The sequence below is a fragment of the Haliaeetus albicilla genome, chromosome 5 (assembly GCF_947461875.1).
Source record: "Haliaeetus albicilla chromosome 5, bHalAlb1.1, whole genome shotgun sequence".
Taxonomy (NCBI): domain Eukaryota; kingdom Metazoa; phylum Chordata; class Aves; order Accipitriformes; family Accipitridae; genus Haliaeetus; species Haliaeetus albicilla.
Genome location: NC_091487.1, coordinates 15,864,184 through 15,887,043, shown reverse-complemented (window position 1 = coordinate 15,887,043; position 22,860 = coordinate 15,864,184). Strand labels below are relative to the sequence as shown.

Here is a 22,860-nt window from a genome sequence, read left to right as displayed (position 1 = left end):
CTTATGCTTTCCACTAGTCTTTTGCAGGTTTTTGGTAATCTGTCTGTCCTCCTCTATCATTATCCTGAAGACCAGACCCTACTGTGGAAAGCTGTTGCTCTTATTTATTCATTCATGAAAAACCCCTAACTTCCCACAAGAAAAACCCCACAGCGAGCAACCAATGAAAAGAAAAAAAAAAAGTTTGCAGTAGATAATGTCACAGCAGATTTCTGCAAATGAATATAGCTCTGATTTTGAAATACTTTTCTGAATAGATTTTATCTCTTTTTGGATGCATAGTAAAGAACTTCCCTGGCCTATTTATTTTGTTACTTCATTTATGCTTCTGCAAGCTATTTGAGCCTAGTTTCTTTATACATTTCTTCTTTCCTTTTCAGGGCCCTGCACAGCTTCTTTCCAATCCATACCTACTCCTTTCCGTGTTTCTTACAGCCCCGCTAAGCTGTCCTGGTAGTCACTCACACTATGAGCAAGCAAATAGTTGACACAATGTCTCCTCTTGCTGTGAGAGTCCAACAACTTCATTGTTGGATCAAGCTTATTGCCTGGTCCACCACTGAGTCTAAACTGTAAACAGCTGTGGATCTTTGTAGTCATTAACAGACTCCTCTTGAGTGGTGCATAAGCCTGAATTCACCAGGGAAATAGACTTGGCAAAGTGCCTAATGGTTATACTTGCAAGTTTTAGAATGGGGGATCTGAAAATGGGCCAGCAACCCTGTTAAGCTTAATTTCATTATTTATTTTCTTCTTAATGCTGTGTATTTCCTGGTTCAGTGAATGCTTCTGGAAAACTGAAGAATTCCAGGTTGTACCCATCACAAGTTACAATCTGCAGTGAGACTGTGGGAGGGCTGCTAGCCACAGTGGGCCCACCTGAGCAAGGTGTTTTCCTCCTGTTAACTCCTCGGAGGTCAATGGCTGGGCGATGCAGGGGAGTGAATCTCTTTTTACAGTGATTCTCCTGCTGCCAGGATTGAACTAAAGAATGGTAATTGTGATTTTACACTGCTAGCAGAGATAAGGTGGAGATGGCTTTTGCTTCATGTGATACGTTCAGCTGTCAGCATGAACTCAAGACCACTTGAAATTTTCACAGGAAAGGGGGACGTGGTGAACAGACAGGTGGTGGAGTAAGAGGTGACGCAGTAATCTGGAATCACCAATGTGCCCTGGATGAGGCCTCGCAGAGACAAGGACACGGATCTCTTTTATTAATTTGCAGAGCATCCTGACTGCTGACCTGTTTGTTAGTCTAGATATGCTGGCTCTCTTTTATACCTGGAATAGCACCCCTGAACAGAGCATGCCCACAAAACATGTCAAAGTTGATGAACTTACATTTCTTGCAACCAAAACTTTTAATCAGAAAATTCCCGCCAAGCCTGAGAGTCAGTGGGTGTGAATCTGACCCTGGCTTCCTTAAAGAACATACCTGGGATTTTATTTGCTGGAATTGAGAGAGGGAATTTTATCCATTATGACTCAATCTACAACCTTAGCCTGCAGGATTAATGGTCAAAATGGATTTGTTTTTTGGCTGCCTCTGTGTTAAATTCCCTGCTGCAGGGATACGTATGCCCACTTTCACTGCTAAACAGTGCCACTCTTATCAGAAAGGGGTTTACCTCATTGCCCAGAATACATCATCAGCAGTATAATTCAATTATTTATTTAAAAAAAACCCAACCAAACCAACACAAACTCTGGTCTCTATTTTCTTTCCTCATTTTTCATTCTTCCTGGGTCTGAACTTCGTTATACAATGAAAAAGAACATGAAAATATTATCAATACACTGTGTTTTTAAATTTCTGGATGTATCTATAAACACCCTTTCATGAGGTCAAGTTATCAAAACCCAAGAGATAATCATGTGGTAGCTGCAATATTGTTTAATAACATGCTAGCTGATGTTATAGGGTAGTTGTTTTCTCCATTAATATCTTACTGTCTCCTCCTAAGCTGTCTGCATGTTGAATTCCAACACTCGTTGCATCTGTCTTAAATGATCATGTTTAAAGGGCTAAAGAGTATTTCAATAAAATGCACTGAAACTGGAGGACCTGCCCTTGAGCTCTTACAGGTACAGTGCAATGCTGATATACAGTTTACGTAGTATCATCGCCCTTCTGAGGTTTTATTTTTTTAAACAAAGTTGACAATTCAGGCAAGCTTTGTGCACTCTGTAGAAAGACTATTAAATAGTCAAGGGAAGTTAAAAATATATCCATTGTTTGCATGTTTTTCAGTTTTTAGAGCTGCTCCAAGCAGACTAGTATGAAGTATTTTATCTTACTTCTTTTATTTTTTATTTTTGTAAGTAAGATGATCTTCAAGGGTGTTACTTATCAGGTGAAGCAAGTTTAGAGGCAGCTTGGGATGATGCATTTTGGATTTGAGTGAGGCTCAGTTAGACAATCTAAGGAACATAAGATTTGTTCCTGGGTCTCTGATTTGCTAAAACCTACTGTAGTTGCGTTCTAGGGTCAGGAGGATCTGCTTTGAGTCATCCTTTTCCAAGGAAGCATCTATCTTTGCCCATTCATCCCTTCTGTTCTTTCTGAAAGTCCTTTATTTTTCAGGCTTTTGAATTTTTGGTTTCCCACAGCAAGAAGTCTCAGAGGCCTATGCTGGTGCATTTCCAAAGCAGATGCCTGTCGAGCAAGGAATTGCAGCAGGGCATGCCTCTCTGCTTCTCTCAGCTACTGAAGAAGAAAGAGGTGAGGGTCCTCAAGAGTAGTTTTAGTTTCATGTGTTGGGCAGTGACCCATCCTGCAGGGTGTAGATCCCAAACATAACTCATGGGAGGAGATCATGGAGATTGTTAGCAAACCAATAGACCTTTTCTTCCTCAAACTGGGCAACAGCAGTTTGATTTCTTCCAGCTGTGGCAAAAGCACCCAGTGGTTTCAATGGTATAGCAATCAACCCTTTGAGATGGTTATTTCAAACACAACACTTGTGGCATTGTATTAGTATTGGCGGTTTTTATTGTGGTAATATCTGGAGCTCTGTGTAAGGAACACAGAGGCATTGTCTGAACTTCAGCAGTCTGAGACACTGGCCTTTCCTTTTCTTGATCAGGGAAACTTTTGAGGGTGGATTTCTGGCTTGTTCTCTCTTCAGCATAAAGCACCTCTGTGTTTCTCCAAAGTAAAATGGGGACAGAGCTGCTTGCACAAGGAAATAAAATAGTTTTCTCTGCACTTTTTTCTTGGGAGTATGCAAAAATCCCATGTGCATTTTTTTATGAATTGGGCCCTTCTGTTTTATAGCTGGTAGTATTCATGCTTATTACAATGCCATATTATGGCCTTAGACACTTTTTATGTCCCTATAACATAGCACCCTAGAGAAAGATGCTTCACTAAGCAAGAACCAGTAAACTTGCTACAGAATCAGCGGAATACTTTTCACAAAAGTGCATAAACTTCTGTTCTTAAACATTGTCATCCTTCACCTTAACAAGCACAGAGAAAGGTTCCACTGGTTTCTATGCCTTGTTAGGTCTATCATCTTTTTAATTAATAGTGTTTTTACGAAGCCGTCTGAACTGTGTCATTTCCATTATCAGAAAACCATTGCCATTAATGAATAATTTTCATTTCTGATCCTTGATATCATGCTAGTTGATCTCCTGTTTCCATGCCGCCGAATGATAGCATCGTTTTCTGCCCACGATCAAATTTAATTTGGACTCTGATTATATTATGCTGTTGCGACTGAAGTGTCAATTTTTGTCAGGCAATTAGGAGCTATAACCTGTGAAGTTAAGTTTGATAGGCATTGTAATTGGATTGTTACAGTAATAGCTTGGAACATTCCCTTTTTTTCTTGCTTCTTTGATTCTTGATGCATACTTTAGTTGTGAGAACAAAGGCATTTTGTTATTATGCAAGCATAGGATGTTCAAGACAACAAGATGGAGTTCAGGTTTTTCCACTTTCCCCAGATGGACTTAATTTAGATTTAGTTTTGACCACAAATTATGCCAGGATTTTAAAAGAATTCGGGGGTGGGGGTGGTGTGTCAAGGAAACCTTGAAAAAGAGAGCTGTGGAACCAGAACTGCTAGGATTATAATATGGAGGTAGTCTTTAAAATAAAAGGTTAAAAGGCAAAAAAAAAATTAAAAATCCTCAGACTGGAAATGTGACAGGTTACCCAGGCTAGTCTCACTCCTTTTAGTGGCCTGTACAGTTTGTGTACTTCGCAAGTATTTAGGACTATAATTTAAGGTCACACTATGGCCCAGATCAGGGCAGTTGTATTCAGATGAATCAGTAGAGAATTTGGCCCCGTAGAAAATAATCGCGACGTAAGAGCTAACATGTAATGGAGAACACTTTTTTTTTTTTTTTTTAAAATTGGATTCTTGCTGTCAGACTGGAAGTTATCTGCTTTTACAAGGTTTTTGTTGTTTTTTGTTTGTTTGTTTGGTTGGTTGGTTGGTTTTGGGTTTTTTGTTTGTTTGTTTGTTTGTTTTTTCCCCTATGCAGACACAGTAGTTCACAGCCTGGCTATTTGTCAAAAGAGTTTTGTTCTGAATGTCTTCAGGGTGTGCTCAGCCCCTCCCCTAGCTTCATCTGATCATCTCTAATGAAAGGCACAATGAAGAGACCTTTTAAAAAGGATAATCGAGAGAAGATAGTTTTTCCAGTGCTCATTTGATTGGACACTTTTCATAAGAGCTGCTATGTGACAAGCAAAAGGTGGAGGAAAACAAAGAAACTCCAGCTGCTATGGAATGCAAGGGAAAAACTCACCTGCAACAGGGTTTATCTGGAGAAAACTGAAAATCAGTACCAGAGCTGTTAGGTAAATGGTAAAGAGAAATTAAACCTTTAAAATCGACTATAGGAGGTTTTCAGAAGTTCCATATGCTGGGTATGGGATAGTTGTATCCTCAGAGTTAGGAAATATTGACCAGGAGTCCACCTTTCTCGTCCAGCAAGCATGATACCTACCCGCTTCCTACCAAGCAGCGTCAGCCCTGTCTCACTTGTTACATCTTTAGAGACATATTTCTTTGTTCTGATAAATTTGTGATACGCAGTCATTTCATGATGTGGCTGACTGGGTCTGCTGCTTCCTACTTCAGGCATATGTTCCCGTTTCTCTTCTGGCATCCTCAGCGTGTAGTCAGTGCTCGGTCAAGGAGTAATCTGGTGAGCTTGCAGCATTCTTCATTAACAACTATTTGTGTCTAGTAGATCTGTCCCCTGCTCACCTCCCAATAGCGCTCCTCCTCCTTCTGCTTCTTCCCAAACCTACCCTAGAGATTTTCTGTCAAGGCTAAGGGATTGAGTATTCACATCCCATTGCTTCAATCGTGTGCTTCCTCAGCAGCTTTGTTCCATCTTGTAATTCCACTTCTCTGCTGTGTAAACTCACTAAGTTCACTTGGTGTTCATACTCCTGTAGTGCTCTGCAAAATTTCATCATGTCCAGTTCCATTTCCTCAGTTTCTGCAGGGCTCAGATGGACCATGGGTCCTTGTGGCTGCCCTCTCCTCTGAGCCCACTTAGGACACCAGGATATGGATGCAACAAGGAACTCTGGAAAGCAGGAGTTACCAGACTCTGTATCGTTCAGTTGGGCCCTACTAGTGGGACTGTTTCATTTTGTTCATACTTTGTACTAATGCTAACATTTGCATAGATGCTAAAATCTGGACTGATTTTTTTTTTCCAGAATCACTCTTTTTCTTCTATGTTTTCTTTTTTTTCCTCTTTTTGTCTTGTTCTATGAAAGCTATTTCCAGTGAATGTTTCCACTTACACCATATATTCTTGCCAGTCTTATTTGAATATACAGAGTCTAAATACAGGGGCTAAACTTCCTGTCATTGTCCCCTTTAGTCTCATGGTATTGAAAACTAATACTGAGAACCTGAAAGGATGCATCAGGGCTGTTACTGAGGGAGTGGATTGCTGATGTGACAGAAACAGCTGCATATGAAAAGGTGATATATGGAATGGAAAGTAAGTTAGATGAATTTGAAGGTATTTGTAATCTGTTCTTCAGCTGCATCAGAAGAGATGTCCTGAAATATGATAGAAGATAGTGAAGAGAGGTTGAAGGGTGAATGAAAGCTTTTGTTTCAAAAGGTAACAGTAATAACTTATCTCCCTGCTTTTCTATTTCCGTACTTTCCTTTTTTCCTTTGTTTTTCTGCCTCCCTGGGAGATAAGGATGGGCTGCAGTTATACCTGAAAAAGGAGTGAAAGTCATGTAAATTCTTCTGTACGTATGTTCTGTTTGCAAAAAGACACTTAGAATCTGATGAAAAAGAGCAATAGGAAGACAAATAGGCATGTAAAAATCCATCCCAGGCAGTAGATGTATGCAACTTTCTGGAATCTAATGGTGACAAGACTGTGTATTAAATTTCTACTTTTCAGTTGATCTGATACAGGTGTAGCAATTACCACAGACCGATGTCATTAATTGTAATGTTCTGTAGGAGTAATCAATGAACTCTGTTTCCTGAAAACAGTTTCACCTTTGCGCTATTAGTGCTATAATGAAGAGGGCGCAGTATATACTTACATAAAGAACTTAGAATCTATTAGCACCTGTGCTGAACAGTAAAGCTGCTGATACTTTGCATGCAAATTGTAGTCATCATCCGAGAAGAAGCAGAGTTCATAGGTTCAATATTCTCTCACTTTCAGTCTCCTATGTCAGCTATGTCTTAACCAGCTGGGGGCAGAATTACATTCTGGAAATTAGTGAGAAAAAAGGTTAAAATTGAAAATCTACTGTTTCTGCATCTAGCGTCACCATTTATATGTTATAAGACAACACGAGAAATCCTAGCAAGTATAAATGATGTCTGATTTCACATTATATTTTTAAAGTGTCAGTACTCAAGTAGGTTTACATTTGACAAGTGATTTAAATACTTCAGTACATTTCTATAGCCATAAGAAAAAATCTTTATCAGGATAAAAACTTGGAGAAACTATTCATTTTTCTACTAATGCAAGAAACATTACTACTCTTTTTGACATGCAGATATAGGAGGCACTATATACTTCATAATTTTTCTACATATTTCATTGTTTGAGGATATTTCAATAACTGCTCATTTATGTTGCTTTTACTATATTTATCTTCTGTACTGATTCTTGAATGCTATGGTCTGAGTACATACCTGATTATGTTTGGTACAATCTTACCATAATACTGATAGACATATCTGTATTTCTGTAACTCTTCTAATGAGTTTACCTTTGGTAAATAAGTGGTGGTTTTTTCCTCATACCAAAATAACGCTTTTAGTGCCTACAGCAAATATATGGCTTCAGCCATCTCACGAGCTCCACCACCTTTCGCCTCACTTCTGTCTCAAAAGAAGCACTTGTGAAGGTCTCTATGTTCAGTTTTTGAACACCATGAAACTGTTCTATGTGTAATCCTATATGAAATAATATTAAGATTGGCCTGTTGTGAACTTTGTGACACAGAAAGGAGATGTAGAAAAATTTCAGCTGTAGACTGGTAGAGTAGAACAGTGTGATGGTTAATGAAACAGAATTGAGAAAAACACACAGAGGAAAAAAAAAATAGCACTCCTATGGACAACAAATATTCTGCATCTCTGGCTCACTTTGGCAGTAGGTCCATGATAGTTTGCCTATGGGATGATGCCATGAGTGTTTCACACGTTAGATCAGTTTCATCTCCAGCTGTGCAGACTAACCAGGTTAAAAAGATAAGAGAAAATTCACCCTCAAGAATATAATGATATATAAGGATACTGAAATAAGACAGTCAGTACAATAATGAAACTAGATTAAATTTCTGACTAGATTAAGATGCAGCTTTTTCCAGGTTCTTTGTTTATAAGCATATTTAAATATATTTATGTCATATTTAAATCTTCATGGGAGGTCTTCCAAAACATGAGAATCTGGGCTTTTGCTTTAGACCAGTGAAGACAAGAATGATCTGCAGAGTTTAGATTGTATTCAACTTTCTCAAAACCCAGCAATTTGCAAATATTTCTGAAAATTCAGGAATTTTGGTTTGGGCTTATATTTAGTTAAAAGTGTATCTCTTATACATCTATGAGAAACATAAAATGGAGAGGAATACTTCACAGATACAATGACTAGTTGTCTCAAACAATTCAATTTTCTCTCCTTGACATTTTCAAATCAAAGATAGAGAACAGCACTATAACTGAACCACAGGTTTTCTTAACATCAGAGTAGATTGGCTTTACCATATGGGGACGGTTGTCCTGTCAAGATGTTACTCTAAGGAATAAACAAAGGATTATCACTCTGGGCTCTGATTTTCCAGATCGCTCTCAACGTTGACCTGGCTCTGTCTCAGTGTATGCCAAAGTAGACAATCATGAGCACTTCTGGATAGTTCATTATCCACCAGCTATTATCACTGCATTCAGCTAAAAGAAAAGTCAAAACAATATAGGGTGTATTAGTAATCAAATAAATGGAAAATCACAGAAATAATTCATCTTTATTATACTTGTGGCCATGTGCTTCCTAAAGGCCTGTGTTTTGAGCCTAACATAAAGGCAGAGTTTACCCGCACTGACCCAGGAGAAGACGATGATCTGAAGGAGGCCTCCGGTAGGACAGCAAATTGTCCATTTATTTCTCTATGCAAGGAAATTGAGCTCATGAAATCTATAGCAGCCAACCTGTTCTGCAGCTCAGGCATTGCAAATAGTAATCTCACACCAAGTTTTCACTTATTCTGTAACTTTCACTGTTTTCATTTAGAGGAAACTAGGGCAGTGATTTAGGTCTTTCTCTCTTATCTCCTCAGCTGTCTTCATGAAACCAGAAGGAATATAATTTTGGAGATTTTTAGCCCTCAAGTTCAAATTGGCTAATGGTGCAGTCTTTTGTTAAGGGGAAAGTAAAGGGGAGAAAAGAAAGATGGAGAGACAGACAAAACAGTTACATAAAGCTTATTTCCATAGGAAGCCAAGTTAAACTGTCTTTATCTGTAGGAATTGTAAGGTCTAGTTATGTAACTCTTCAGCTTATTTGAAGAGGTGATTAAGTGTTCCTAATTAAGCATTCAGCTACAGTCCCATTATAAGACTTTTTTCCCCTCTCCAGCAGCTCAATAACAAATAAAAATTTAAAATGTTAAACCCCCCACCAACAAACCCATAAAAATCCCTATGCATTCACATTTTTAGGGTTAAGACTTACTGACAACTAGAGTACTTTAGGAAAATTTTGATTAAATTGAGTAAGTACTTTTTAAGATTAAAAGACTTGAAATAGATTATTTTTAAAATATTTGCAATGTCTATTGTTCCTTTGTATCCATCTCTCTGTCCAACAAAATCACATAATACCATCGAGTTTAAAACATAAGTAGATTTCAATACTGACTGTGCAAGAGTCAGTTTTAGGGGCAGGAACAGTAAAATGTTTAAGAAATATCTCTATTTGAAAAAATTGACTGATTTCTCTACCTGTGAAGATGGCGAGGAAGGAAAAAAAGCCCCAGAAAACAAAATACTTTCATCACCAAGCTCTGAATTGCACCGGGGTGTTTCTGAAGTCTCTTTTTAAAGCTCTCGCTTCTCTTTAAAATTCCCTGCAGAAAGCCATTTTCCAGGCAGAAACCAGAGGAATTAGAGGGCAGCGATTTCCTGACGAGGTGGCAGAGCTGGGGAGGGAACCCAGATCTGTGTGTCCTTCTCACTTGGCTGCTTTTGTTGGCAGCAGCTAAGGAAGCTGAACTACCCGTGTGATTCTCTGCAGACTGCGTGCACTGCGATAGCCAAAACTCATGAATGTTCTTACTTTGCAGTGTTTCATTGTGCCTTGTAAAAGCCGTGGTGAGTGGGTACCTCAATAATACTAAGGGATCCTGGGTTTTGTTTTGCAGCAGTTATCATCTGTGACTTCCATCTAGGTAAGATGCCGATTTCCATGTGGTGCTGTGCTGCCGTGATTTATTAGCTTTCACCCAGTCTTGCCTTAGTAATGGGAAAATTAAGCCCTTATGTGTTCTCACATGATATTTTCTTCTGTTCACATCATGCCTTTTGCACTATCTCAATTTAATTTGCCTTGACTTATATTAAGGTTTTCTTCCAAAAGCCCTTTCCTATAGACCAAAGCAATGAATTCAGTGTGAGGAAGGCTAGACATCATCTTTTCACTCAGAGAAATAGATCACAGAAAAGGAAGCCTTTAAAATGCTACTATCTATCTCTTTACCTGATTAGTATATAAAGAACATAGTACAAGAGTAAGGGCTGAAGAGTTAATCTCTTACATTAATCTCCCCCATTACATTATATTAAGTAATCTCTTCCTCAAATGACTATACAATGCAGTGCTACTAGTAAAATAAATTTCACATCAGGATTTTTTAAGTATTGTAGCCCTTGAATAATTTTCTTTATTTAACTCCATGACAAAATTGCATCCCAAATACTATACAGACATCTGCTCTGAAACTTCCTCAAACTGATGGGATTGGCGGCTCTCTTTACAGCCAAAACATTCAACAAAAAGATTCCTCAGTTTTCCCTCATCATGCACAATTATGAGTTTTGACTTTAAATACTCATACTCGTAATTACAGTATTCTGAAAAGATGTCCTATATATATATGTTTCCCAGCTTGACTGTGACTTCAAGTAAATTCTCTTGTCTGAGGTGCTTGGTAAAGTGAAACTGAATTAGTAAGAGTACAATAAAGCAAGTTACAGTGTTTAGATATAATAACCAAAAATAAAGTCAATTTAATCTTCCAAAGTAGGACAGCTTTTCAGTGTATTCGTCACTATGGAGATTTAACAGTTGATTCCAACTTGCATTTTAATAGCAAACTTACATAATTGTGAGTCCTGGTGTGGTACTGCTGAGAGTATTCAGGCTGGAATTACTAGTTAGACAGATCCTGCTTAACCTTGTAGTTAAGACTTGCTAATAGTTTACACATGTGCATGACAGTTGTTAATAACCATCTTTATAATCACCTTTGGATTTCTCTTTTCTTCCTCACTCAACGCTATCTAAAAGAGAAAATCAGTATTAGTGGTCAAGTCTGGAGATTAAAATCAAGATTATTGCGTTTTATTTGTTAATTATTTAGCAAGTTTTGCCAGTGAGGATGAGCAGATATTTTTGCAACGTGTATTTTAAATAGACACTTTTAATTTATTTATTTGTTTGCATATTTATTTGTTGGTAGACAAATTTTCCTGGATGTGTTTAAAGATGTTCATGAGGAAAAAAATTCTCAGAAGTATTTAAGAGATTGCTGAGTGCTCAAAACTGGGAAAGTATGCTGGAATTTTTTTGTTTTGACTAGAAAAATTATTTGGTTTTGGCAGTATTTTTTGCATGTGCCCTCTTCATTCCTACATGCTTGCTTTGTAACGAATTCCAGTCATTACATAACTTGAGGCAAAAGGTTTGCTTTAAATTTTCTGTGCCTTAGTTTCTCCAGTTGGGGAATGGTTGAGAAAAATCATTTACTTCCTAGGGTGTTGGGAGGCTTAATTAAGTGTTTATAAAGTACTTTAAGACTTTTGCATGAAATGCATTACGGATGTGTAATGTAACATTATTATTAATGTATATTGCAAATTATTTTTTATCTCTGGCAATTTTCCATTACTTTAGAAAATTAGTCTAATCTAAAATATTGGCCAAATAGACAGAATTGCTGCAATTCCTTTAGTAAAAGTTCAATGATGGAGTCATGTTGACTTTTATCTTCAACAATCTTCCCTTAGAGTCTTCCAGAGACACAGGACTTGAGCCATGCTTCTAATTGTTGGCTTCAGGCTAAAACTTTTGATCACTTTATTTCTGCTACTTTCTGTTAAACTCACTGAATGAAAAGGCTTGATAACATTTTATACTGTCTAATTCTTTATTTTGGGGAGTATGAAAGATGAATTTGACCTCCTGAATTTTTAGTCTAAACTTTGGTAACAGGGAGCATCCTCATTCTTGTTTTCATTCATATTAATACTGCATCTATCTCTTTTGCCCTGTAAAAAGCTATTAATATTGTTCTATTAACCTCTTTCTAAGTAATAATGACCTTTCCCCTGAAAATGCAATTATTGGACTTTTTTCCCATAATAAATCTCATTTATTAGAAAGTTTGGCCTTGTGCACTTTGTTCTCTGCCATTTCCTTAAAAAAAATCATCTTTATTTTCAAATAAGTACATTACTTTTATTCAGAAAAATATTCTATAATGCATGCACTTGGTCACAATTTGAGAGGAGGTAATGGCTGCTTGGTTCAACTATGTCTCTGCCTTTAGAAAGAAAAAGGCTGTAGTGACAGTGCTCTACATTCCTCCATCGCTTGAACGTGCTCTGGCTGTTTGCAGCTGTAGTATCTTCTATTTTGCAAAGAATTGCCAACCAGGTCAGTTTGGCTCTTGCTAATGTCCTGTCCAAATGGTCTCTGCTTGGTTAGAGAGAGCTCCTATTCCCTTTCTGCAGGGAGTAGTGATTTTGAGGTGTTGCCTGGCAAGCTTTCTCTGTTTTGTCATTAGCTCCCGAGAGGAAGAAAGAGGAGAAATGCTAGGCACCTCCTGTTGTGTGTGGCAATGCAAACTTCTGGGGAGACAGAGGAGGAGGTAGGGGAAAGGCTCTTACTGTGTTCCTGCTCTTCAAGCTGCTGGTTTTGTCAAGGGAGATGATGAAGAAACTTTCCTGTATTCTAAGGAATACAAAGGTAATGAAAGCATCTGTAGCCTCTCCACATCCTTGATGAAGCAGAGGGATTTTTCTTCACTCCAGTAAAACAATGCTAAAAAACTGTGTAGAAGAGCAACATTGTTGTCCTGGTTCTCCTCTACACCCTACCTCCTCTTGTCGGAGGAGTTTCCAGTTGCTTGAGGTCGGAGGGAGAAGGAAGGTTGTAGCAACACCCTTTCCCTGGCCATTTCTTTCCTAATTGTAAAGAATCGTTAAGGAAGAAATGTGAAAATCCATATAGGTTTCCCTTCCTATGTAGGCAGGAAAAATATCTATACCCACGTGTAGGGGAAGAATAGTTCTGTGGTTGTAGCTCTAGGCTGGAAAAAAGGAAGAAGTGGATTCAGAGTCTTGGTGTGTCCGATTTTTTTTTTGTGAGCACAGGCAAAAAAATTTTTTTTGTGTCCATTTTTTTAAATGGACCCACCAAATTAGAATACAAATTTCTTAAAACATGCACTGAAATGAAGGCAGCAGTTACATACTGTACATTAGAAATTAGAAAGTGAGGCTCAGCTTCTAAGAATGACAGAAAATGGCTGTCAGATTTATAACATGGACAAAGAGACTGTCCTTCCACTTATTCTCCCCCACCATCTCACAAATTAATCAGACAGGCTACCAGGAATGTTAACACTAATGATTTCAAGCAACAAAAAAAGGACTTAGTACCATGTAGGCAGGTAGACCTGAGCTATACCATATGCACAATTTTAAGATGAAGAATTATTTTTTTAAGCTTTGTTTTTCTAACATTTGTTTGAACTGCACTCTTCAGAAAACCGCATCTTCTTTACATTTCCTGGCTCTATGACTCATCAAAATGAACTGTGTTAGTCACATCAAATGATGTGTTTCATAGAATAAGACAGGAAAAGCAGCACACTGAGTCATCATCATAGGGAGGGTGGCAGCCAAGCCACTATCAGACAACATAGGGTAAAGCAAGCCTATTAAATGACTGGGGTCACAGAAACACAGCCCAGTGACAGGAAATCATTTACAATCAGGTGAACGTGAGCCTCCTCATCTTTTTAGTCTGTTTTTTAAGGAAGTGAGATGTGCTATCGTGATGTTTACCTGTCTGTCAGCTTCTGTCCCCCAGTAACTTCGTAAGCCATTGGCCACTCTCAATCAAATTTGTTGAAGTGGTAGAGGTCTCAGAAATACGAAGTTCTTAATGCATTTCCTAAAAGCTGATGCTTTTACCAAGCAGGGCCATGGCCTTTGCACCTTCCTGAGAGAAGGGCTGTAACGCTGCTCAGCTGTCACCTGCTCCATGCCCCTGCTGAGCTGGCCACCATCTCACCTGCACTGGCTGGCCTGGCAGTGCTTGTGCAGCTCAGCTCAGCACAACTCCTCCTGCTCCTTTCTTGCACTCACAGAAGGATCTGGGGGTGTTAACAGCTGGGTTATCCTTATGGATTTGGGAGAGGAAGTGGAAGAATGAGGTGGCAGCGGAGACTTTATGTGGTGTGACATAAGACCTGGTGATGATACACACTGACAGAAAGAGGTGTGGAAATAGGGAATTGCATTATAAAGCCACTGCAAACCAAGATTCAGTTCAGGGAGTGACTTGTTTCTGAAACGAGCCTCTGTGCTAGGTATGTTTTAAGAGCTTTTTTCCTAGTGGAAATCTTTCAGTTCTGTCTACGTTCAACAAATTACTGTAGTTTAACTTATAACCTAATTCTGAGTGCTCAGGTTATGCTCCTTGCTAGAGACACTTCAATTTCTGCTTCAGCTCCCTTAGGAATGAAGGTCGATGCAACTGTACTGTCTCTCTGTCTGCTGTGCCCAAAATCAGTTGAAAACAAGGCCCACTTTTGACAAACTTGACTGAGGAGTGGAAGTCCCTATTTAAATTCCTCTAAGTTTAATGAAAATGAGTAAGTGGCTAAAAAAAAATAGTTTCTGCTAATTATCCCTCAGCAAGCCAATTAGTAGACGTGTACTGGCTAGCCAAACAGCCTGGTTGCTATTCCAGACTAACTATAGCAAGAATCATCTTTTGCTTGCTGGGGGGTTACACAGGATGGGGAGAGAAGAGGGCTAATAGATGAACTGGGGTTATTTTGACAGGGGAAATGAAGGATATAGGATAAACATTTGTAAGACATCAGAGTTTCATTTATCTCACTTGTGATGAAATAATCTGACTGTTTTTTCAAAGCTTTGAGAATATTTTTCATGACCAGTTTAAAATTTATAAAGGGGAAGAATGATGGCAAAATTATCACAGCACACAATTGTCGTCTCCCCCCCTCCCCCAATTAATTAATCTTTAACATTTGTTAACTGTCCATAATCTCTCAGTTATTTTTTAGGCTGGTGCTTTTCACAGGAGATTACCCTGTTTCTTATTAGGAAAGGAACAAATATACTTCACTTGCTTCTCCTTAATTATTTTGATTTTTTAGTAAACTCATGAACAGCAAACTAAAATCTGGCAGCTCCATTATATTAGCATGTTGAGGTGGATTTGATTTTCTTCTCATTACTGTAAATTTGCACATCTCTTCAGTAGGGCTGAGGAGAAACAAAGGCACAGGAACACATAAACACCGTAACAATCTGGACTCAAAAAATATAGAAAGATAAGTTGTCATGCCACAGAACCACTGTTGGCATATGAGTCAGTTACCAAATCAAACCGATATTCCTCATTTTTTTCCCAGTAACTAATTCTTATCTCTAATTTATTTGGTTGGGATTCTTCTATGCTCTGCTTTGCTTTTCATACAGTTGCTGAGACAGACTGGAATTATCGTCTGTAGAGTGTGCCACGTCAACTTACATTGGCATACTGTGTCTTTTTGCATAATGGCATCTATTATTATAATCTGTCATAATATAGCATCCCATTCATTACACAGCTCATATTTCTAAATTTTATTGGTGGCAAACATTTGCCAAATTTTTTCCTTAATATAGAAATTTGGGGGGATACTTTTACTAGGGTTTTGCTACTGGACTTCTGCATTCATCAGAAATACCCACATTTCATATTTTTGAGGTTAGTGCTTATAAATACGAGCATTTTTATCTTTCATTCTAATAGCATGGAGGACATGGATAGGTGTCGTATTCCAAAGGTCCATAGGAGGTGGGAAAGGTTTTTTTACATCTGCAGATCCAGTTTGCAGGTGCTGCTCTTTAATGGTTTCTATTCTAGGATGTTCAGAATAGGAACCAGTAGCAGCTTCTACCTCCCTACACAGAGGTCTGATATTTAGAGCTACTAGCACAGAAGGTCTGTGACTGCTCTACTTTCTTTGCAGGCTGGCTTATCTTACCTGGAGGGTGAAGCCTACCCTGGAAGCCTTGATGAGAAAGGATAGCTCTCACCTCCTCCGATGAATGTAAGAGGAAATATCAAGTACAAAAGCCTTAAAAATATTATAGAAGAGTATGAGGAGGGGGAAAAGTAATGAACACTGAGCCACACAGTCCCTGAAGGAAGGATCTCCCCATGTTGATTCTGTTTGTGAGCTCAAAGAAGGATTGCAAGGACTCTGGCTATCTTAGTGTGAAGGTGGTGAGAAGACTGCACTGGCATCCATGACATACTTCACTTCGAGCATAGTTCAAAGGTTCTTTTCCACTAGACTAACTGGGGGCTGTCAGGCACCCTGAAGTCATGGGGGAGGAAACACTAACATCCTTTATCTTATACTAGCATGCTTCTAACATAATTTTTAAAAATTATTTTTAAAAATTATTGCAACTTTAAAACACACAGAACAAAAAATACAAAACTCCTGTGACTCTCAGCCATTCTTGTTTTGTTTTGTTTTTAATTTACAGCCAAGAAGAAGAGACTATTCATTCACACTTTTTGAATGTTTGGAGTCAACAGTACTGTGATTGGGTTCTGTTCTTGCCTTTTCTACAGATGCTGTTATGTATTGGTGGGATTAGCAAGGCAGTGTTTGGAACAGTGGTGTTCTCTGAAAAACTTTCAGCTGGTACAGCTGGCTGCTTTTTCTCATGGACCTAATTTCATTTGAGCTTTTGGTTGTGTTTGGTTTTGGAAAGCCAGCCTGTGACTCTAGGAAGGATCTGCTTTTCAATAACTTTCAAGAGAGCAGGCTTAATCAGGTTTGAGATTGCCCCATTCTGACACACACATATGTGCACACACATCTGCATCATTGATTTCAAAATGCTTCCCAAACCGCTCATTGTGTCTGCAGACCCTACTCCTGGTGTCCCCTCTGGATTTTGGTAGCAAATTCATACAAAAAGAAGTGACAATGACACCAAGTGTTTCCCTGACAACGCTTGTTTTGAGCGTATGTGCAGTAATGCTATTTGGTAACTGCTTTGGAGGGTAAATCCTCCTCCTCCCCATAAACTTCTGACTGTAGTATACTATTGAGCAAGTCTACACAAAACTGTCTGTGATCATCCACCTTAAATATATTTATTTTATTTCCAGCAGGACAGGTCTCCAGCCCTTCTTTCATACGGTACATACTGGCACGCTTCCTGCCCTTGGAAAAGATTATTTCAATACCTGTGAATATATGCAGTACAATAGACCTCCTTAGACTTGCTTCTGCCCATATGGAAAACTGGGCTCTGAGTATTTCTCTGGGAACCTCAAACATGGAGAGTTCGCACAGTGAACAGAGAATGTCTTCCTGCCCCTGAAAGAAAAAAGGAGTTGACTGAGGCAGAGCCACTGTTACAGGCTGAGAATCAGCTCTACATGGCTCAGAAGTGAAAGGGAGAAATGAAACCAAAGCCTCCTCCAGCATATCTCATCCTAACTCTCTTATCCCTTTTCAGTACCAAACTGTATTGTCTTAATCTGGGAATGTGATTTATTTGTGAACTATCTAGTGGGTGGCAGAGGTGGGGAGCAAAGCTGCACAAAGCTCCCCAGAGCTGCTGACCGAGGTAAATAGTGTGTCATAACACATTTATCAAATAATAATGGAAACTGTATAAAACATATAGGAGAGGGAGGGGGGAAACCCATTCCCCTCTGGGAAGTTACTGAATATTTCAGCCAGTTTATAAAAGTATGTGTACATGTGTTTGGAAGGGGGGAGGTTTTCCTAGCTTCACATCTGCAAATAAATCATTGGCCTGGGATGTCTGAGCAGACAAGTGAAATGGATGAGTGCATTACGGATCAAGGAGGTGGTATTCCTGCCTTGGTTAGTTTGAGAGAGACCACCTAAGCACTGTGGGACCAAGATGAAACTGTAAGTTGTGCCTGTAGAGTTCTGAAAGGCTCAGGCTGCAGCCTCTGAATATGGTAGGAAGGTGGGGAATAAAATAAAATTGATGGTATTTCTCAAACAGAGGGCATGTCTGAACTGGCTTTGCTGCTAATATTTTTTTTTTTTTGCCCTGAATTGGATTGCAAGCATAGATAAAATGAAAAAAAGAAAAGAAAGAAATGGCAAAGGTGTAATAGTTATACCTATTTTGGAAATAAATTGATGTTTAGGTGCAATTAAAAAAAAAAAAAGAAAAAAGAGATTAATGATGTGTTATGTATATTTTTCACTGTTTGCCACTAGTCACTTTCAGGATACAGAAGCCGAAGTCTGAAGCTCTCATTGACATTGAGAAGAATCTTGCATCATAGATGGTCTATTGAAGTCAGTGGGAATTACTTATGGAATGAGGTACCCATTCCAAATAAATAAGGCTTGCAGAACTTGGATGAGTATTACCAAAAAATACCAAGTTAAAAGGAGCCTGACAGAGACAGTATCCTTATAAATATATGTATAGTTACAACTTTAGAATACTTGCAAGGGAGAAGGGGATCTGAGTTTTGGAATTATAAGCTTTCACAGGAAAACCTCTTAGAGTGCAACTGATCACCTTTTTATATTTACGCATGGCAATAGTGATCGAAGGCTTATCAGTCTACATATAGTAATGAATTAGATGAATTCTGGGGTATAAGGAAAGCCAGTAGGAATTAAAAGGTGAAATATGGAAGGTGTCTTTAGAAAAAGATCCTCTTTTTTCTTAAAGAAAAAAAAGTCTTGATAATTTTCAATTATATTCTAAGATTTTATAATTTTTAAAAATCTTAATTGAAGGAATGTTGGAACTTTGTATTCAGCAAAATTTGCTTTCTCTTATAGTAGACACTCTTAAACTGTTTTAAAAAGATTTTAAAACCATTCCTGCAAAATGAACATTTTAAAAAAATGCTGTGTTTTCCACCCATGGAATGATTTTCTTCCGTGCTTGATCACCTCTAATAGCAATCCAACAGCAGTCGCAGTCAGATGCGGACCCCCACTGCGCTAGGTCAGCCATTGATTTGGATTAGGGATTGGGCCACAAGTTGTAATGTGAAACCTTGGGGCAGCCCACCTTTAACACCAGGCAGGAGATCCCATGGCCACAGAGGGGTGACACTGGCAGTTTGTAGACACTCTGCCTCCCGTAACCAATGTCCCAGCGGGGTGTCAGCTACATGCCTGGCAATGGGATCTTCGGGGTGACGTAGAAGGCTGAGATGCTGAGCACATGCTGTTGCTAAAGTTCCCGTATCGCATTTCTCAGGAACGGAGATGTTAACTCCCCATGTTCAGGCCAGATTTCAGCTTCAGCATTCATATTGTGCCTACCTAAATCTCCCCTGAAGTTTTGATTCGATACAGTATCATTCATTTGGTGCCTTAAACAGTTCAGTGCAACGTTGCTGCCCGCACTGTTGAACATCTGCTCTGCTTCAAAAGTTGCTGAGTTTTGCCTGTGAGAGAAGAGATTATTTTCTTTTTTTTTAGTTTTAAGGGGAACTAACTCAACTGGAGCTCCAACTCTCCCTGGGCAGGGGCTGAACAATTGGTGTTTGTGCTGGAGAACAAGGCTGCAAGAGACTGGAAAGAATCCTTCTCCGCCCAAGGGCTTAAGGCACCCGAGCAACTGATCTACAGCTTGTACTATAAACTGTGGGCTATAGTCGCAGCTGTGATCTCTGCATGAGATTTGCAGCCCACGGATCTGCCCCTGCTGTGTTCCCAGCCTGCTTAAAGCAACTCACTATGTTCCCAGCATGTCCCTGCAGAAAGTGTTGCACATCAGGCTGGGAGCTATCTGGAGGCTGCTCCACGGCCTTACCAATTCATGTAGACTACCTACAGCCTGGCCACTGGTGGAAAGGCTCTTGTCTCAAATCCATTCTTGGAGGTAAATATTGTGTTATGTAGGACTCTAGGTGCTCAGCTACTGTAGTGATTAGTGCTCTAGCTATTAATAAAGAGCTAAATAAATGCCAGATACTGTTGAAGTACAAGGAAATTCTTTATGTATAAGAAAATATTTACAGGTGTTTATTACTACTGGAACTATATGTGTGTTACCATAAGATTTCTACTGCTGATATCTGTACACTGGGGCTAATTACGCCCATTCCTTTAGAAGTGTAGAAGTGTAGCAACTGTACAATGGGGGAGAGGACAGCAAAGAGAGCTGCCCTGAATGGCAGCCTGCAAAGCAGCTGGGCAGAGAGGGTGTAGGGAGGAGTGCAGAGCTGAGGAGGATCTGCGATTCTGTGAATCTTCTTCAACTCTCTGTTCCCTCACATAGAGGTTTTTCCAACAAGGGGCCCTTCATAGAGGAGCCTTCTTGCCATACCTGCTGGTGCACTTTCTTTGCATTTTCTCAGCTCTCTATGTTGTAAGGCAACCTCAGTGCATGAAACGCATGCCTGATAATTCTGCAGCTAAATTAATATGTAAGAAATGTAGTATTAAAAAAGGGCCAGAAAAGACTGATTTGTTGTTGAAAGCATTGTCTAATGCATATCGTTGAAAGGATTCTTGTATGCAGAGAATAAGACAGGTTTCTTTGACATAAAGAATAGGCCTCGATCCCGTAATTATTTTGGCAGGTGCTTAATTCCCAAAGTGTGAGTTATCCTATGAAATTCAATGCACACTGTGAAACAAAGGAATGGGAAGGGAGGAGGAAGGGATTACAGATGTTGAGAGAAAGGCAAGAGGGGCTCTCTGAACAAATGGGACTGAAAGAGGGATTGAAGGAGGAGAGGAAGGGCGATTGGCAGATGAGAATAGGAAAGCAATTCAGATTTGAAGTTGAATCAGCATTTGCTGACATGAATGTGACACTAATGGAAAGGATTTGGGAGAAGAATAGTTATAAGCTAATAGATTTGTTCTCTTCAAAACATTCTGTATGCAGGTAATAACATGTAGACTTTGTTTATAATAACTTAAAGTGACATCTTTTGGTTTCAAAGAGAATTCACGGTCAGAAACAAGGAATGCCACACTCACCTGTTTTCCTTCTTCCTCTTTTCTTCCTTCTTGAAATTTATTTCTGGAAGTCATTAAAATTCAGATCCCATCATTTGTAACAAATGATGTGAAGTGTTAGGTACAGTACTTGGAGTATATGTTTGTTAAAATGAAGGAAGAGGCTCTTCCAACACTTTGGGATTTTATGAATGATTTACATCTGGTGCTAAAGTTCATAAATGAAACGTGGGAGAACCAGATGCTTCATTTCTTGACTGCATCGTGTCTGCACATACTGATGGTGAATTGAAAACAGGAATGTCTCATAAATCAAGGAAATCTATTTTTGTACTCTTGATTTCTATTCCGAACATCCATATAACACCCAAACAAATGTGGTAAAATTGGTTCCTTGAGAAACCCTTTATGTTTAGTAACAGTGTGGACATGTTAATAAAAAAAAAAAAAAAAAAAAAAAAGGAACCAATCTTCAGAATAAAAAATGCTCAGAATGAGCAACCGTTCTTGGAGATAAGCATTGAAGGCACTTTGTTTAGCAAGAGAAAGACTGAATGGAACTGCTAGGCAAATTCTGGCAGTTGTACAAATAGCTGGGGTGTGTAATAAGGTGACGTTTCACAACTCTTGGCATTGGAGGGAAAAGAAATTAAAAGCCAAATTCTTCCTTCAGTTACTGACATGATAACTAAAGGCAGAATCTGGCCCACCATTTGAATAGGGAGATTGAGGCTCACAAGCATACATTTGCAGAGGTGAGTGAAATTCAGATTTTGTTTCATTTTTCATCAATGCTTTGGAATGATGCTTTTTGCCTACTCTCCTTTCTTGGTCACCTCTCCTAGTGGCCTAAGAACTGTAAGCGATGTTTGTCATTATGTCCAGGTGTCACTCAAAACTTTTGTAAACGGGTTTTTAAAATATCGCTTATTGAATTATAATGAAAGAATAAGCACAAGTCAACCTGTCTACAGGTTTGGGGTTTTTAATGGAACTAATAGATTCAAGTTTTGATGGTTGGACTCGGTGATCTTAAAGGTCTTTTCCAACCTAAATGATTCTATGATTCTAAGTTATCCTCCCTTACCTTTCCCACTTCCTTGTTTTCATAGTACATGCTTATCCACACATTTTAAATGACTATATTACAATTCCAAAACTACCTGTGAGAAATGGCAGGGTAGCAATAATAAGTTTGGATGAACGAGTTGTACACAAAAGGGTTACCAAGTACCAGCTGATGCATGGTGGCTGCCCCTGTGACAAATGCATGGTAATTGGAGTGGGCTTAGCCCACCCTGCAGGTGTGTGAGGCGGACTTGACTCACCTTGCATTTGCTGTGGGGGAATAGCGTGCATCCAGGCAGTTCTTGCAGCTCAGCAGAAACTTGTTACCTTGTGGTATCTTGTTTGTGTGCTTAAGCCCTGGATGTGCATGCCTTGCTAGTTCTGTTAACAATTGAAAACAAATGTTTATTTAAATTTATTTACACATCCTACACACAGATTGAGTGTAGGTGTGCTGGCAGAAGGGACACTTTAGGAGGGATTTCATAAGGGTGAAGGAAATGGCTTAGCAGCCAGGTTTCAAGGAGGCACCCCAAATGCAAGGAGCAACATGAGACCATGGAGGCATTTGTGATGGTATCAAGGTAGGCACTGCTGGCAGAGCAGGTGGAGTTTGTGAGGTAGGGGAGCTGACCTCTCTTTCAAAGGTAGGTAGGCAGATTGTATAAACATGCCATTAACTCAAGTATCTGTTACTTCAATGTTTCTCCTGTGGAAACCAGTGGAAGTTTTGCCTTTTATTTTAATGAGAACAAGACCAAGCTTTTCTAGGGGGACTATTCCCCATTACA

General features: G+C 39.1%; 1 long non-coding RNA gene across 1 annotated transcript; it reads left to right on the top strand.

Moving 5' to 3' along the window:
• The first annotated feature begins 9,727 nt into the window (after nucleotides 1–9,727).
• On the top strand, nucleotides 9,728–21,963 carry LOC138685430 (uncharacterized). Its single transcript, XR_011324679.1, has 3 exons — nucleotides 9,728–9,919; nucleotides 16,025–16,105; nucleotides 17,185–21,963. It is a non-coding gene; the product is annotated as an uncharacterized lncRNA (long non-coding RNA).
• The last annotated feature ends 897 nt before the right edge of the window (nucleotides 21,964–22,860 follow it).